General features: G+C 49.4%; 7 non-coding genes across 7 annotated transcripts; all 7 read right to left on the minus strand.

The window, feature by feature from the left end:
* Positions 1-1,115: 1,115 nt before the first annotated feature.
* LOC126307716 (5S ribosomal RNA) lies at positions 1,116-1,234 on the minus strand. Its single transcript, XR_007553701.1, has one exon. It is a non-coding gene; the product is annotated as a 5S ribosomal RNA (ribosomal RNA).
* A 1,146-nt stretch (positions 1,235-2,380) lies between these two features.
* LOC126307718 (5S ribosomal RNA) lies at positions 2,381-2,499 on the minus strand. The gene has a single exon (XR_007553702.1). It is a non-coding gene; the product is annotated as a 5S ribosomal RNA (ribosomal RNA).
* Positions 2,500-3,645: 1,146 nt separating this feature from the next.
* LOC126307831 (5S ribosomal RNA) lies at positions 3,646-3,764 on the minus strand. Its single transcript, XR_007553804.1, has one exon. It is a non-coding gene; the product is annotated as a 5S ribosomal RNA (ribosomal RNA).
* A 1,143-nt stretch (positions 3,765-4,907) lies between these two features.
* Positions 4,908-5,026, minus strand: LOC126308367 (5S ribosomal RNA). Its single transcript, XR_007554268.1, has one exon. It is a non-coding gene; the product is annotated as a 5S ribosomal RNA (ribosomal RNA).
* A 1,146-nt stretch (positions 5,027-6,172) lies between these two features.
* LOC126308368 (5S ribosomal RNA) lies at positions 6,173-6,291 on the minus strand. Its single transcript, XR_007554269.1, has one exon. It is a non-coding gene; the product is annotated as a 5S ribosomal RNA (ribosomal RNA).
* A 1,146-nt stretch (positions 6,292-7,437) lies between these two features.
* LOC126308370 (5S ribosomal RNA) lies at positions 7,438-7,556 on the minus strand. Its single transcript, XR_007554270.1, has one exon. It is a non-coding gene; the product is annotated as a 5S ribosomal RNA (ribosomal RNA).
* A 1,146-nt stretch (positions 7,557-8,702) lies between these two features.
* LOC126308371 (5S ribosomal RNA) lies at positions 8,703-8,821 on the minus strand. Its single transcript, XR_007554271.1, has one exon. It is a non-coding gene; the product is annotated as a 5S ribosomal RNA (ribosomal RNA).
* Between the last annotated feature and the right edge of the window lie 6,558 nt (positions 8,822-15,379).

Genomic DNA, 15,379 nt, shown 5'->3' on the forward strand with positions numbered 1-15,379 from the left:
GAAGGCTTCGCCTCTCCTCCCAACACACGCAATCGCCGTCTTCGGTGGCACATTTGACGCAAAGCACGTCCTTCCACCTCGAAGGCGACGCGCAGTGCGGCGCGCCGCCACGTGGGTCAGACGCACAACACAGCTGCTCGTTGCACCGCCTGTCATTCGTTTGTTCGACAAAGTATCCATCTCTTGTAGCGACGAAAGGTAAATTTTTGTTTACAAATTTGCCGTTGTGCACTGCTACAAAACAATATGCCCTGACGTATTTCACAACATTTCTGTCACTTCACACTGTTTTATTTCCAGAGACTCTTTGGAAGTCTTCCTTGGCGCACTCTTTTCAAATTGAGTTCCTTAACATCGTATCTTACGATAGTTTAAAATCAGTATGGAAGCATCTTTGTCACATGAGAAAGGTAGCATGAAAAAAGGGCTGGCAGGGGTAGTGACAAGAAAGCAAGAAATGAAGACAGAGGGAAGCGGTCTCACCTGCCTGACACGCGTCGCGCTTCCAGATATTTGCGTAATTCGCACGGTGCATTCTCGGCTGTCCCCTTCCGTCCCGACTTGTCCCGACTTTGCTCGACTGCCGCTCGCTGCCGCTCGGGTCGCAGTCCATATGACAGCACAAGTACGAGAAGCATCTGCGAGATGGGCGCGGGCCGAACCGGCGTGTCCGAGGCGCCGTGTGCGGCCGTTCGGAGCTACCAGAGCCGCTCTGTGCTGCGCCGTGCCGTGGAAAGGTGCGAAAACATGCACACAAGACACAGGCTGTTCGGCAAAGTATCCATCTCTTGTAGCGACGAAAGGTTAATTTTTGTTTACAAATTTGCCGTTGTGCACTGCTACAAAATTGGAATTTAGCGCTCCTACAAAACAGTAGGCTCTGACGCATTTTAAGAGCACATCTGTCGATTCGCAGTGTTTCGTTATTTTCAACGAGTTCCTAGCACTCTTCCTCCGCGCATTCTTGTTCAAACTGAGTTCATTACTGTAATTTTGCATCTTACATTTAATACAGTGGTTTAAAATGCTTGTGGAAGCATCTTTGTCGCACCTGAGAGTTTGTATGAAAAGAGGACTGGCAGGTGTAGTGACATAAAATTTAGAAGAAGAGAGGGAGCCAACAGCACCCGGTGTTCCCAGGCGGTCACCCATCCAAGTACTAACCGGGCCCGATGTTGCTTAACTTCGGTGATCGGACGAGAACCGGTGTATTCAACATGGCATGGCCGTTGGCGTCCTTATACAGTAGCCGCACGGCAGAAGAAGGCTTCGCCTCTCCTCCCAACACACGCAATCGCCGTCTTCGGTGGCACATTTGACGCAAAGCACGTCCTTCCACCTCGAAGGCGACGCGCAGTGCGGCGCGCCGCCACGTGGGTCAGACGCACAACACAGCTGCTCGTTGCACCGCCTGTCATTCGTTTGTTCGACAAAGTATCCATCTCTTGTAGCGACGAAAGGTAAATTTTTGTTTACAAATTTGCCGTTGTGCACTGCTACAAAACAATATGCCCTGACGTATTTCACAACATTTCTGTCACTTCACACTGTTTTGTTATTTCCAGAGACTCTTTGGAAGTCTTCCTTGGCGCACTCTTTTCAAATTGAGTTCCTTAACATCGTATCTTACGATAGTTTAAAATCAGTATGGAAGCATCTTTGTCACATGAGAAAGGTAGCATGAAAAAAGGGCTGGCAGGGGTAGTGACAAGAAAGCAAGAAATGAAGACAGAGGGAAGCGGTCTCACCTGCCTGACACGCGTCGCGCTTCCAGATATTTGCGTAATTCGCACGGTGCATTCTCGGCTGTCCCCTTCCGTCCCGACTTGTCCCGACTTTGCTCGACTGCCGCTCGCTGCCGCTCGGGTCGCAGTCCATATGACAGCACAAGTACGAGAAGCATCTGCGAGATGGGCGCGGGCCGAACCGGCGTGTCCGAGGCGCCGTGTGCGGCCGTTCGGAGCTACCAGAGCCGCTCTGTGCTGCGCCGTGCCGTGGAAAGGTGCGAAAACATGCACACAAGACACAGGCTGTTCGGCAAAGTATCCATCTCTTGTAGCGACGAAAGGTTAATTTTTGTTTACAAATTTGCCGTTGTGCACTGCTACAAAATTGGAATTTAGCGCTCCTACAAAACAGTAGGCTCTGACGCATTTTAAGAGCACATCTGTCGATTCGCAGTGTTTCGTTATTTTCAACGAGTTCCTAGCACTCTTCCTCCGCGCATTCTTGTTCAAACTGAGTTCATTACTGTAATTTTGCATCTTACATTTAATACAGTGGTTTAAAATGCTTGTGGAAGCATCTTTGTCGCACCTGAGAGTTTGTATGAAAAGAGGACTGGCAGGTGTAGTGACATAAAATTTAGAAGAAGAGAGGGAGCCAACAGCACCCGGTGTTCCCAGGCGGTCACCCATCCAAGTACTAACCGGGCCCGATGTTGCTTAACTTCGGTGATCGGACGAGAACCGGTGTATTCAACATGGCATGGCCGTTGGCGTCCTTATACAGTAGCCGCACGGCAGAAGAAGGCTTCGCCTCTCCTCCCAACACACGCAATCGCCGTCTTCGGTGGCACATTTGACGCAAAGCACGTCCTTCCACCTCGAAGGCGACGCGCAGTGCGGCGCGCCGCCACGTGGGTCAGACGCACAACACAGCTGCTCGTTGCACCGCCTGTCATTCGTTTGTTCGACAAAGTATCCATCTCTTGTAGCGACGAAAGGTAAATTTTTGTTTACAAATTTGCCGTTGTGCACTGCTACAAAACAATATGCCCTGACGTATTTCACAACATTTCTGTCACTTCACACTGTTTTGTTATTTCCAGAGACTCTTTGGAAGTCTTCCTTGGCGCACTCTTTTCAAATTGAGTTCCTTAACATCGTATCTTACGATAGTTTAAAATCAGTATGGAAGCATCTTTGTCACATGAGAAAGGTAGCATGAAAAAAGGGCTGGCAGGGGTAGTGACAAGAAAGCAAGAAATGAAGACAGAGGGAAGCGGTCTCACCTGCCTGACACGCGTCGCGCTTCCACATATTTGCGTAATTCGCACGGTGCATTCTCGGCTGTCCCCTTCCGTCCCGACTTGTCCCGACTTTGCTCGACTGCCGCTCGCTGCCGCTCGGGTCGCGGTCCATATGACAGCACAAGTACGAGAAGCATCTGCGAGATGGGCGCGGGCCGAACCGGCGTGTCCGAGGCGCCGTGTGCGGCCGTTCGGAGCTACCAGAGCCGCTCTGTGCTGCGCCGTGCCGTGGAAAGGTGCGAAAACATGCACACAAGACACAGGCTGTTCGGCAAAGTATCCATCTCTTGTAGCGACGAAAGGTTAATTTTTGTTTACAAATTTGCCGTTGTGCACTGCTACAAAATTGGAATTTAGCGCTCCTACAAAACAGTAGGCTCTGACGCATTTTAAGAGCACATCTGTCGATTCGCAGTGTTTCGTTATTTTCAACGAGTTCCTAGCACTCTTCCTCCGCGCATTCTTGTTCAAACTGAGTTCATTACTGTAATTTTGCATCTTACATTTAATACAGTGGTTTAAAATGCTTGTGGAAGCATCTTTGTCGCACCTGAGAGTTTGTATGAAAAGAGGACTGGCAGGTGTAGTGACATAAAATTTAGAAGAAGAGAGGGAGCCAACAGCACCCGGTGTTCCCAGGCGGTCACCCATCCAAGTACTAACCGGGCTCGATGTTGCTTAACTTCGGTGATCGGACGAGAACCGGTGTATTCAACATGGTATGGCCGTTGGCGTCCTTATACAGTAGCCGCACGGCAGAAGAAGGCTTCGCCTCTCCTCCCAACACACGCAATCGCCGTCTTCGGTGGCACATTTGACGCAAAGCACGTCCTTCCACCTCGAAGGCGACGCGCAGTGCGGCGCGCCGCCACGTGGGTCAGACGCACAACACAGCTGCTCGTTGCACCGCCTGTCATTCGTTTGTTCGACAAAGTATCCATCTCTTGTAGCGACGAAAGGTAAATTTTTGTTTACAAATTTGCCGTTGTGCACTGCTACAAAACAATATGCCCTGACGTATTTCACAACATTTCTGTCACTTCACACTGTTTTATTTCCAGAGACTCTTTGGAAGTCTTCCTTGGCGCACTCTTTTCAAATTGAGTTCCTTAACATCGTATCTTACGATAGTTTAAAATCAGTATGGAAGCATCTTTGTCACATGAGAAAGGTAGCATGAAAAAAGGGCTGGCAGGGGTAGTGACAAGAAAGCAAGAAATGAAGACAGAGGGAAGCGGTCTCACCTGCCTGACACGCGTCGCGCTTCCAGATATTTGCGTAATTCGCACGGTGCATTCTCGGCTGTCCCCTTCCGTCCCGACTTGTCCCGACTTTGCTCGACTGCCGCTCGCTGCCGCTCGGGTCGCGGTCCATATGACAGCACAAGTACGAGAAGCATCTGCGAGATGGGCGCGGGCCGAACCGGCGTGTCCGAGGCGCCGTGTGCGGCCGTTCGGAGCTACCAGAGCCGCTCTGTGCTGCGCCGTGCCGTGGAAAGGTGCGAAAACATGCACACAAGACACAGGCTGTTCGGCAAAGTATCCATCTCTTGTAGCGACGAAAGGTTAATTTTTGTTTACAAATTTGCCGTTGTGCACTGCTACAAAATTGGAATTTAGCGCTCCTACAAAACAGTAGGCTCTGACGCATTTTAAGAGCACATCTGTCGATTCGCAGTGTTTCGTTATTTTCAACGAGTTCCTAGCACTCTTCCTCCGCGCATTCTTGTTCAAACTGAGTTCATTACTGTAATTTTGCATCTTACATTTAATACAGTGGTTTAAAATGCTTGTGGAAGCATCTTTGTCGCACCTGAGAGTTTGTATGAAAAGAGGACTGGCAGGTGTAGTGACATAAAATTTAGAAGAAGAGAGGGAGCCAACAGCACCCGGTGTTCCCAGGCGGTCACCCATCCAAGTACTAACCGGGCCCGATGTTGCTTAACTTCGGTGATCGGACGAGAACCGGTGTATTCAACATGGTATGGCCGTTGGCGTCCTTATACAGTAGCCGCACGGCAGAAGAAGGCTTCGCCTCTCCTCCCAACACACGCAATCGCCGTCTTCGGTGGCACATTTGACGCAAAGCACGTCCTTCCACCTCGAAGGCGACGCGCAGTGCGGCGCGCCGCCACGTGGGTCAGACGCACAACACAGCTGCTCGTTGCACCGCCTGTCATTCGTTTGTTCGACAAAGTATCCATCTCTTGTAGCGACGAAAGGTAAATTTTTGTTTACTAATTTGCCGTTGTGCACTGCTACAAAACAATATGCCCTGACGTATTTCACAACATTTCTGTCACTTCACACTGTTTTGTTATTTCCAGAGACTCTTTGGAAGTCTTCCTTGGCGCACTCTTTTCAAATTGAGTTCCTTAACATCGTATCTTACGATAGTTTAAAATCAGTATGGAAGCATCTTTGTCACATGAGAAAGGTAGCATGAAAAAAGGGCTGGCAGGGGTAGTGACAAGAAAGCAAGAAATGAAGACAGAGGGAAGCGGTCTCACCTGCCTGACACGCGTCGCGCTTCCAGATATTTGCGTAATTCGCACGGTGCATTCTCGGCTGTCCCCTTCCGTCCCGACTTGTCCCGACTTTGCTCGACTGCCGCTCGCTGCCGCTCGGGTCGCGGTCCATATGACAGCACAAGTACGAGAAGCATCTGCGAGATGGGCGCGGGCCGAACCGGCGTGTCCGAGGCGCCGTGTGCGGCCGTTCGGAGCTACCAGAGCCGCTCTGTGCTGCGCCGTGCCGTGGAAAGGTGCGAAAACATGCACACAAGACACAGGCTGTTCGGCAAAGTATCCATCTCTTGTAGCGACGAAAGGTTAATTTTTGTTTACAAATTTGCCGTTGTGCACTGCTACAAAATTGGAATTTAGCGCTCCTACAAAACAGTAGGCTCTGACGCATTTTAAGAGCACATCTGTCGATTCGCAGTGTTTCGTTATTTTCAACGAGTTCCTAGCACTCTTCCTCCGCGCATTCTTGTTCAAACTGAGTTCATTACTGTAATTTTGCATCTTACATTTAATACAGTGGTTTAAAATGCTTGTGGAAGCATCTTTGTCGCACCTGAGAGTTTGTATGAAAAGAGGACTGGCAGGTGTAGTGACATAAAATTTAGAAGAAGAGAGGGAGCCAACAGCACCCGGTGTTCCCAGGCGGTCACCCATCCAAGTACTAACCGGGCCCGATGTTGCTTAACTTCGGTGATCGGACGAGAACCGGTGTATTCAACATGGTATGGCCGTTGGCGTCCTTATACAGTAGCCGCACGGCAGAAGAAGGCTTCGCCTCTCCTCCCAACACACGCAATCGCCGTCTTCGGTGGCACATTTGACGCAAAGCACGTCCTTCCACCTCGAAGGCGACGCGCAGTGCGGCGCGCCGCCACGTGGGTCAGACGCACAACACAGCTGCTCGTTGCACCGCCTGTCATTCGTTTGTTCGACAAAGTATCCATCTCTTGTAGCGACGAAAGGTAAATTTTTGTTTACAAATTTGCCGTTGTGCACTGCTACAAAACAATATGCCCTGACGTATTTCACAACATTTCTGTCACTTCACACTGTTTTGTTATTTCCAGAGACTCTTTGGAAGTCTTCCTTGGCGCACTCTTTTCAAATTGAGTTCCTTAACATCGTATCTTACGATAGTTTAAAATCAGTATGGAAGCATCTTTGTCACATGAGAAAGGTAGCATGAAAAAAGGGCTGGCAGGGGTAGTGACAAGAAAGCAAGAAATGAAGACAGAGGGAAGCGGTCTCACCTGCCTGACACGCGTCGCGCTTCCAGATATTTGCGTAATTCGCACGGTGCATTCTCGGCTGTCCCCTTCCGTCCCGACTTGTCCCGACTTTGCTCGACTGCCGCTCGCTGCCGCTCGGGTCGCGGTCCATATGACAGCACAAGTACGAGAAGCATCTGCGAGATGGGCGCGGGCCGAACCGGCGTGTCCGAGGCGCCGTGTGCGGCCGTTCGGAGCTACCAGAGCCGCTCTGTGCTGCGCCGTGCCGTGGAAAGGTGCGAAAACATGCACACAAGACACAGGCTGTTCGGCAAAGTATCCATCTCTTGTAGCGACGAAAGGTTAATTTTTGTTTACAAATTTGCCGTTGTGCACTGCTACAAAATTGGAATTTAGCGCTCCTACAAAACAGTAGGCTCTGACGCATTTTAAGAGCACATCTGTCGATTCGCAGTGTTTCGTTATTTTCAACGAGTTCCTAGCACTCTTCCTCCGCGCATTCTTGTTCAAACTGAGTTCATTACTGTAATTTTGCATCTTACATTTAATACAGTGGTTTAAAATGCTTGTGGAAGCATCTTTGTCGCACCTGAGAGTTTGTATGAAAAGAGGACTGGCAGGTGTAGTGACATAAAATTTAGAAGAAGAGAGGGAGCCAACAGCACCCGGTGTTCCCAGGCGGTCACCCATCCAAGTACTAACCGGGCCCGATGTTGCTTAACTTCGGTGATCGGACGAGAACCGGTGTATTCAACATGGTATGGCCGTTGGCGTCCTTATACAGTAGCCGCACGGCAGAAGAAGGCTTCGCCTCTCCTCCCAACACACGCAATCGCCGTCTTCGGTGGCACATTTGACGCAAAGCACGTCCTTCCACCTCGAAGGCGACGCGCAGTGCGGCGCGCCGCCACGTGGGTCAGACGCACAACACAGCTGCTCGTTGCACCGCCTGTCATTCGTTTGTTCGACAAAGTATCCATCTCTTGTAGCGACGAAAGGTAAATTTTTGTTTACAAATTTGCCGTTGTGCACTGCTACAAAACAATATGCCCTGACGTATTTCACAACATTTCTGTCACTTCACACTGTTTTGTTATTTCCAGAGACTCTTTGGAAGTCTTCCTTGGCGCACTCTTTTCAAATTGAGTTCCTTAACATCGTATCTTACGATAGTTTAAAATCAGTATGGAAGCATCTTTGTCACATGAGAAAGGTAGCATGAAAAAAGGGCTGGCAGGGGTAGTGACAAGAAAGCAAGAAATGAAGACAGAGGGAAGCGGTCTCACCTGCCTGACACGCGTCGCGCTTCCAGATATTTGCGTAATTCGCACGGTGCATTCTCGGCTGTCCCCTTCCGTCCCGACTTGTCCCGACTTTGCTCGACTGCCGCTCGCTGCCGCTCGGGTCGCGGTCCATATGACAGCACAAGTACGAGAAGCATCTGCGAGATGGGCGCGGGCCGAACCGGCGTGTCCGAGGCGCCGTGTGCGGCCGTTCGGAGCTACCAGAGCCGCTCTGTGCTGCGCCGTGCCGTGGAAAGGTGCGAAAACATGCACACAAGACACAGGCTGTTCGGCAAAGTATCCATCTCTTGTAGCGACGAAAGGTTAATTTTTGTTTACAAATTTGCCGTTGTGCACTGCTACAAAATTGGAATTTAGCGCTCCTACAAAACAGTAGGCTCTGACGCATTTTAAGAGCACATCTGTCGATTCGCAGTGTTTCGTTATTTTCAACGAGTTCCTAGCACTCTTCCTCCGCGCATTCTTGTTCAAACTGAGTTCATTACTGTAATTTTGCATCTTACATTTAATACAGTGGTTTAAAATGCTTGTGGAAGCATCTTTGTCGCACCTGAGAGTTTGTATGAAAAGAGGACTGGCAGGTGTAGTGACATAAAATTTAGAAGAAGAGAGGGAGCCAACAGCACCCGGTGTTCCCAGGCGGTCACCCATCCAAGTACTAACCGGGCCCGATGTTGCTTAACTTCGGTGATCGGACGAGAACCGGTGTATTCAACATGGTATGGCCGTTGGCGTCCTTATACAGTAGCCGCACGGCAGAAGAAGGCTTCGCCTCTCCTCCCAACACACGCAATCGCCGTCTTCGGTGGCACATTTGACGCAAAGCACGTCCTTCCACCTCGAAGGCGACGCGCAGTGCGGCGCGCCGCCACGTGGGTCAGACGCACAACACAGCTGCTCGTTGCACCGCCTGTCATTCGTTTGTTCGACAAAGTATCCATCTCTTGTAGCGACGAAAGGTAAATTTTTGTTTACAAATTTGCCGTTGTGCACTGCTACAAAACAATATGCCCTGACGTATTTCACAACATTTCTGTCACTTCACACTGTTTTGTTATTTCCAGAGACTCTTTGGAAGTCTTCCTTGGCGCACTCTTTTCAAATTGAGTTCCTTAACATCGTATCTTACGATAGTTTAAAATCAGTATGGAAGCATCTTTGTCACATGAGAAAGGTAGCATGAAAAAAGGGCTGGCAGGGGTAGTGACAAGAAAGCAAGAAATGAAGACAGAGGGAAGCGGTCTCACCTGCCTGACACGCGTCGCGCTTCCAGATATTTGCGTAATTCGCACGGTGCATTCTCGGCTGTCCCCTTCCGTCCCGACTTGTCCCGACTTTGCTCGACTGCCGCTCGCTGCCGCTCGGGTCGCGGTCCATATGACAGCACAAGTACGAGAAGCATCTGCGAGATGGGCGCGGGCCGAACCGGCGTGTCCGAGGCGCCGTGTGCGGCCGTTCGGAGCTACCAGAGCCGCTCTGTGCTGCGCCGTGCCGTGGAAAGGTGCGAAAACATGCACACAAGACACAGGCTGTTCGGCAAAGTATCCATCTCTTGTAGCGACGAAAGGTTAATTTTTGTTTACAAATTTGCCGTTGTGCACTGCTACAAAATTGGAATTTAGCGCTCCTACAAAACAGTAGGCTCTGACGCATTTTAAGAGCACATCTGTCGATTCGCAGTGTTTCGTTATTTTCAACGAGTTCCTAGCACTCTTCCTCCGCGCATTCTTGTTCAAACTGAGTTCATTACTGTAATTTTGCATCTTACATTTAATACAGTGGTTTAAAATGCTTGTGGAAGCATCTTTGTCGCACCTGAGAGTTTGTATGAAAAGAGGACTGGCAGGTGTAGTGACATAAAATTTAGAAGAAGAGAGGGAGCCAACAGCACCTTTTTTTTTTTTTTATGAGAGGGAGCCAACAGCACTTTTTTTTCATAAATTAAATAGGCCTGCAACACGTGAAAACGAAATGTGATAAATGCCTCCCATTTATACGCCAAAAACTGAAAGAGGAAACGGAAAGATAAGGTGGATCCACACCGTAACAATCGATGATGACGACTGTCCAAAGGGAACACAAAACATTTGTACGCAACCAGGACGACGCATCCACCGGAAAAGGAAAGTCATTGTCGGTCGGGCATCGAGCGTGGCTGGCAGGCGGCGGCAATGAGGGCAGGGGTCAATTAGTCTGAGGCCTGGCCACAGCGTCGCCCCCACACCCGTCATCACTCATATCGACCGTAAAACAAAACAATATTTCATGTATGAAAAAAAGAGAAATCGCAACAGCCTAGGTATAGTAAAAACAACATGAAACAAAACGCTATTTTAAAGCGCCGGTAATCCCGGTGTGAAATCCCACACCGACGAAAGGTTCCAAAAGTGCCGAGCGCAGACACGTGACGAGAAGTGGGAGCGCTCGACAGTAAAAGAAATGAAAAAAGAAAAAAGAAAAAATAACGCAAACAGTCACCACTAGAAACTAGAACTGAAACAATAGTAAAGAATCTCGTCACGCCACATACGGGGAAAAAAAAGAAAAAAGAAACTAATAATACCGACACTCATGCCAAACAAGAAGTTTGGCAATAACGTTCAGAAAAAACTGAAAAGACTTCTGATGTCGTTCGATAGTCGAGTTTCGGCAATTTTCGTTCCAGAAAACATAGAGAAAGTCGCATTTATTCATATTGTGTCGCTCAAGGGCAATTTGAAAATACGAGACAATAACATCCATGTTACGCAGGTACCGACATACGCGCAAAAGCATGCGCCAGTGCGACCTGCAAAAAATTTGCAAAATTTTGCCGATAATGTGGCGATGTCTGAATCTGAGAATGTTGGGTCCATAAAAAGGTAAGGAAGTCCAAATCGGTACACAACTTTAAAGAGAAAATAGCAAAAACTGTATGGCCAAAGATCCACACCGTGGCATTTCGCTTGGTGGTGGGGTAGACGACACACTGCGGAATTAATACATCATCCACAGTAACGGTTCGAGCGTCCACCCGCTGAATCAGACGAATCATATCCCTGGCGACGTCCCAAACACGGCGGAAGCGGTCACACGCAAAGCGGTGTTCAAGAGTATCGTCGACAGTACACACGTCACACACTCCAGATGGGATAAGGTTGATGGAATGAAGTTTGGAGTTGGTGGGGATGGTGCGATGCACCACCTTGTACCATGCAGCGTGTACGGAAGCCGGGAGGACTTTGTTGGCGAGGTTTTGCCACACTGCCACCCAGTTGCAGCGTGGCAATCGATACTCCCACTTGCAACGAATAGGAGGTCCGCGTATAGCATCGCAGACAGCGCTAACCGTGTGGGCGGAGATGTCACGAAGTGTCAGGTAACTATTATCGAAATAGTAGCGGCGCACATAAGAAAGATAAAACGGGATGTGCGACACAGAAACAGGTGCCACTTCAGAATGAGGACGATAACGATTAAAAACAACCGCGGTGGGACTGCAAGGTGCCTTCTGCATAACAGCGGTAATTCTCTTCCAAAGGAGAGCCGCACATTTGGCTGAAAAATCGACAAGTCCCAAACCGCCGTCGGACAGGCCCAAGGTACAGACAGCATGTGGCACCTTAAAAATCTCCCCCCTCCATAAAAACCAGTAAATCGCCTGTGTGATGGCGCGCCCCAATTGCTTGGGTACCGGGAGAACCTGCGCAAGGTACCACGCCCTTGCCAAGAAGTTATTATTTATTAAATGCACCTTTTCCCGAAGGGCCAAATTTCGGACCGCATGGATCTTGACAACAGCACGAATCCGATGCAGCGTAGGCCGCCAATTTAATGCTTCCATCTGCTGTGGATTCGAGGATAAAAGGACTCCAAGAACTTTATGCTGCTGCTGTACACAGAACCAGTCCCTACGAAGGGTACGTGCGCGGGCGGTGAGCGGTAAAAGAACAGTTTTCTGTGTATTGACAATCGCCCCCGTAGCTTGTTCAAAGTTGTGCAGAACGACTTGCAACCTGTCAACATCGTCTAAATGCTCAATAAATACGCCAAGGTCATCAGCGTATGCTTTACAAACCAATCTGGTAGTCCCCATCTGAATGCCGCGACATTCCTGACCGATATAGCGGAGGAGGGGATCCAGCGCAATGGCAAAAAGCGCCATGGAAAGCGGACACCCTTGCCGCACGGAGCGACCTACACGAAAAGCAGGAGTAAGACGACCATTAACACAGATGCGTGACGTAGCATTTTGCAACAGTTGCGTCACTAAGTTGGTAAATTTATAACCAAACCCCATGCGTACCAATACCTGACGCAAATAAAAATGACTAATACGGTCAAAGGCATTCTTAAAATCAACTAATAAAATCGCCGCAGTCCGAAGCCGAGCACTTTTTACATAACCAATGCAGTCCCTGTAAGCAAGGATAGCGTCAAAGATATTCCGATCGCGCACCGCACACGTTTGCTGAGGACTAAGTACCGCCGGCAAAATGTTTTTAAGTCGCTGAGCGACGCAGCGCGTGACGATCTTGTAGTCAACATTTAATAAAGTAATCGGACGGACAGCGTCGATATTTGGCACAGCATTGGATTTGGGAACGAGCGTCACAACCCCCTCCACAAAGGCAACTGGTACAGTCACACCATTTCGAATATCATTTACCAAATCTACTAAAATCTCACTAAAAAGATGAAAAAATTTCAAATAAAATTCCGCAGGAATCCCATCTGGACATGGAGACTTCCCGTTGGGACTCCGCCGAACGGCATCGAGAACTTCATCAGACGTAAAGGCGTCAGTTAAATGATTCCTGTCCGGGCGAGTTAAAACATGGGGTACAGTCTGCAAAAAATCTCGCAACGCGTCGGAATCCACATCAACAGCACGGAAAAGTGAAGCGAAATGTTCAAAAATATCTGTTTCAATTTCCGACTGTACAGAAGTGCGATCGCCGTTTCGCAGCCGCCAAACATTAATCTTCAAACGTTCACGGCGTTTGCGTTCCCTGTGTAAATGGTAAATGGACAGAGGTTCCCCAGTAACAAGTCCCGCAGGCTGACTTCGGACGGTCACCCCATCACTAACGGCACGCATGTCAAGTAAAAGCTTTGCTTGAAATTGCTTCAGAGTAGGCAACAACTCGGGCTGTGACGTCACCCGCAACGCTAAGTCCCGTAAACAAGCCTGGCGGAAGCGAGCCGTTGCCCGACGCCAGCGTGCCGCCTCACGGCTGTAATCAATTAAAAATTTCCTAATCGCCGGTTTAACTATCGCAACCCACCACTCAATGGTGCTACTATGACCGCCTCGAGTCCGCAACAACCGTTGCCATATACGGTTAAAACAAGTCACAAAATGGTCGTCATTGAGTAAACTGCAATTGAACTTCCACAAATTGGTACGGCGAGGAACACACAAACGAGGCAATAAAAGACGACAGGAGTAACTGGAGTGGTCAGAAAATACGACAGGAGTCACGTCAGCACTACAAATACGGGCAGACAGCTGCCTAGACACATAAATCCGATCGAGGCGGCTACGCCCGGTACCGTAAAAATAGGTGAAGTAGGTGAAATCCGGGTGTAAAACACGCCACGTGTCGAGCAGCTGAAAACTAGTGACTAAAGTACCCAGCTCGTGACATTTGTTTGGACGCGGCTCTTGATCGCTGTCGTCTAAAACACAATTAAAATCACCCCCAACGATTAAAGTATCGACATTCCTGGATAGAAGCTGACACAAATCTCTACCATAAAATTCAGCCCTGGCCGGTTTAACATTTCCTGACGGAGCGTACACATTTACAAACACAATTCCAAAAATGGTACAAGCAACAGCGCGACCGTTCGGTAAAATGTCAACGTTAGATATTGGTAAGCCAGAACGCACTAAAATTGCAGTGCCCGTATCGTTATCAGGGGCAATATTATCAATCACAGTAAAATCAGTAAAATCATGCAAAAACAAAAGCGCTTCACAAGTCACCTCCTGTAAAAAAGCGACGTGGCAGTTATTATCATACAAGAAATTTTTTAAAATCATAGCCTTCTGCGGATTTCGCAACTTATTAAGATTAACTCTTAAGATGTTCCACTGGCTACAGTCGTTAACCATATACACGTAATAACACAGTTAAAAAACAAGAAAATAAAAGAAAAACATGAAATTTGCTTAAAACAAGATAAACCATACAAAATTGCTAGGAGGGGGAGGACATACAATGAGTCACACTAATGGTTACCACCGGCCTCCACATCCGCCGACCAATCCTGTGACTGACTAGGAAGGGGGGGCGGGAGCGGTGGAGTCCCAGAAACTGTGACGGCACCTTCTGTGACGGAATGCTCCACGGCGGGCATCTCGACATCCGAAGATAAAGGCGGCACCAAATCGTGGGTGGAAGGGGGGAACGACGAAGGTGCGAATCTTCGGCCTTTCTTTTGGTTGGAAAGGGAGAAGGTGTCACAGACAAAGGCGGATCCACCGCCATGCCGGAATCGGCATCAGAAGTCGGTTGGCTCAGGAAGGTTTTCAAATGTTGCACCGCGATGTCACGTTTCTGCGTTGCAGCAACAACATCACCCTCCGGCTGAGTGCGGGAAGAGGTCTGCTTTTTCGCGTGGCGCCTGCTGCCTCCCCCCTGAGACGGGCGGTGGCCGAGGTCTACGCCGTCGCGCGTGGCCGGTTGTCGGGAGGTCGGTTGCCCGACCGACCGAACCTGAGGGGGGGCAGGAGAACGCGCCACCGGAGACGGACTCCGATTTTTGTCCGAAAAACCACGCGTATTAAACGAAGCAGAGCTACTGGCACTACGTAAACGTGGGGTGCCAGAAGCTCGAGCGACATTCCGGTCCCTACGCGGTTTCGGTGCAGTAAAAGCTTCACGTTCTACAACAGCACTGGCACCAGAAAGACTGTCGGGGACGGTAGTAGGAGCAACCGCCGATATGTCGGGTTCCGTAACCGGGACAGTATGCGGAACAATTTCTGCCGACATCGGCACGGATTGCGGTGAGACTTCGTCCACTACCGGTTTTTCAAAAACAGATTCAGTTGTCGCAGCCGCGAGCAAAGAAGGCTCAACAGGAGGTTCAGAAACAGAAACAGAGTCACTATCAGGAACAGACGTGTCCATAACGTCAGCGGCGGCCGATACAGGGGGGGCGGCCGCGAGTTGCACACGTGCGGGGGGGGCGGAACCTAAACTCGTTGCAGCAACAGAAGCAAAGCTAGGCCCACTTAAAACGTCCTCACGTGGCAACTGAACAGGCTGCCTGCGTTTAGGACAGTTTTGTCGGTAATGAC

This window comes from Schistocerca gregaria, unplaced genomic scaffold (assembly GCF_023897955.1).
Source record: "Schistocerca gregaria isolate iqSchGreg1 unplaced genomic scaffold, iqSchGreg1.2 ptg000355l, whole genome shotgun sequence".
In the NCBI taxonomy this organism is placed as follows: Eukaryota; Metazoa; Arthropoda; class Insecta; order Orthoptera; family Acrididae; genus Schistocerca; species Schistocerca gregaria.